Source organism: Oratosquilla oratoria, chromosome 40 (genome assembly GCF_046742065.1).
Source record: "Oratosquilla oratoria isolate Oo_2021 chromosome 40, ASM4674206v1, whole genome shotgun sequence".
Lineage (NCBI taxonomy): Eukaryota > Metazoa > Arthropoda > Malacostraca > Stomatopoda > Squillidae > Oratosquilla > Oratosquilla oratoria.
In genome coordinates this window covers 1673682-1676181 of record NC_134816.1, presented here as the reverse complement: position 1 = coordinate 1676181, position 2500 = coordinate 1673682, and the positions used below count along the sequence as shown (strand labels likewise).

Here is a 2500-nt window from a genome sequence, read left to right as displayed (position 1 = left end):
TATCGCCAACGTAACTATATGAGAAATTTGCTAGTAAACAGCGACATCAATCAAACAATCTCTTTGACAGTCGCGCAGAGGATTCGAACCCGCTGCGTCTGGACTCAAGAGAGGCTCCATAACACCCGCCTTACACCGCTCGACCACCGACGATATAAAACTATAGGAACTCATAGCCAATCTGGCTACCGAGATTGGGGAGGGCGCTAACTGCTCCCCCATATAACCCCCATTTCACCCTATGGCTAATCGCACTCGTGGGGGGGGGGTAAGGACCGGAACGAATTCCTTTCACGCTTATCGCCAACGTAACTATATTAGAAATTCGCTAGTAAACAAGGACATCAATCAGACAATCTCCTTGACAGTCGCGCAGAGGATTCGAACCCGCTGCGTCTGGGCCCAAGAGAGGCTCCATAACACCCGCCTTACACCGCTCGACCACCGACGATATAAAACCATAGGAACTCATAGCTAATCTGGCTATCGAGATTGGGGAGGGCGCTAACTGCTCCCCCATATAACCCCCATTTCACACTATGGCTAATCGCACTCGTGGGAGGGGTAAGGACCGGAACGAATCCCTTTCACGCTTATCGCCAACTTAACTATATGAGAAATTCGCTAGTAAACAGCGACATCAATCAGACAATCTCCTTGACAGTCGCGCAGAGGATTCGAACCCGCTGGCGATAAGCGTAAAAGAGATTCGTTCCGGTCCTTACCTCTCCCACGAGTGCGATTGGCTATAGGGTGAAATGGGGGTTATATGGGGGAGCAGTTAGCGCCCTCCCCAATCTCGGTAGCCAGATTGGCTATGAGTTCCTATGATTTTATATCGTCGGTGGTCGAGCGGTGTAAGGCAGATGTTATGGAGCCTCTCTTGGGTCCAGACGCAGCGGCCGTGAATCCTCTGCGCGACTGTCAAGGAGATTGTCTGATTGATGTCGCTGTTTACTAGCGAATTTCTCATATAGTTACATTGGCGATAAGCGTGAAAGAGATTCGTTCCGGTCTTTACCCCTCCCACGAGTGCGATTGGCCATAGGGTATAATGGGGGTTATATGTAGGAGCAGATAGCGCCCTCTCCAATCTCAGTAGCCAGATTGGCTATGAGTTCCTATAGTTTTATATCGTCGGTGGTCGAGCAGTGTAAGACGGATGTTATGGAGCCTCTCTTGGGTCCAGACGCAGCGGGTTCGAATCCTCTGCGCGACTGTCAAGGAGATTGTTTGATTGATGTCGCTGTTTACTAGCGAATTTCTCATATATATATATATATATATATATATATATATATATATATATATATACATATATATATACATATATATATTTATATAATATATATATATATATGTGTGTGTGTGTGTATTTATATATATACACATATGTATATATATATATATATACACATATATATATATATATATATATATATATATATATATATATATACATATATATATACAGGGAGCTCCAAAAAAGATGTAACTAGTTTGATTGGTCTTTATTCAGACAGACTTTGAATAACAAGCTTAATACGCGAATTACATAAAGTCATTAACGTTGCATTATGTCTGAAAGTCAAACAAACTTCTGGTAGTCCACATGCTCGATATGAGCCCCATTTCTGTTGAAACATGCTTTCACGCGGACGCAGAAATTCTGGCCAACTCTTTTCCATGTATCAGCGGAAACTTCAGCTACATAAGCTGCTACATTCTGCTTTAGATCAGCCTGTGTTTGAGGTCTGTTGGCATAGACCTTCCCCTTTGCTGCTCCCCAGAACCAGAAATCAAGTGGATTTAAGTCAGGGCTGTGGGGGGCCCACTCATGATCTGTGTTGAGGCTGATGAGACGATTCCGGAAGAGTCCCCTGAGATGATCCAATGATGCGTGGGCTGTATGAGGTCTTGCACCATCCTGCATGAAACAAGCAAGCCTTAACTGTCCTTGGGTTAGCTTCTGACTCAGGTCACCGTGAAACTGATCAAGAATGGCGATATAACGTTCACTGTTGATGGTAACGGTGCGCCCATTTTCCTCGAACCAGTAAGGTCCCAGCAGACCGTGCTTTGCATTGAACGCCACAAATGCAGTGACCTTCGGACTTTTGAGGCGCTTCTCACTGATTTCTTCTGGCTTCTCATCTCCCCAAAACACATTGTTGTGGTTATTAACAGCCCCATTAAGATGAAAGTGTGCTTCATCACTAAACCAAATGTGATTGAGCCAGTTGGGAGTTTGCTCGAGCTTTTCATTCAGCCAGTCTCACATCTCGATACTCTTCTCTTTGTCCTGTTGCTGCAGCATATGGTGAGTTGAAATTCTAAGTGGGAACAGCTTCAGGTCCTTCCTCATAACTCTCAAAAGTGTAGTTGGAGAGAGAGCCACCTCTTGAGCGCGGATTCGGTAAGATTTCTTCGGACTGCTAACCACCGACTCACGGACTTGCTCCCTCTTCTCAGGAGTGATGATCGGTCGCCGGCCACTTTT

General features: G+C 45.2%; 1 protein-coding gene and 1 pseudogene across 2 annotated transcripts in view; one reads left to right on the top strand and one right to left on the bottom strand.

The window, feature by feature from the left end:
* LOC143020619 (major facilitator superfamily domain-containing protein 6-like) overlaps positions 1–2500 on the top strand; it is a 103591-nt gene that overhangs the window by 32962 nt on the left and 68129 nt on the right. The window lies entirely within an intron of this gene.
* LOC143020586 (uncharacterized) overlaps positions 1–2500 on the bottom strand; it is a 17958-nt pseudogene that overhangs the window by 10587 nt on the left and 4871 nt on the right.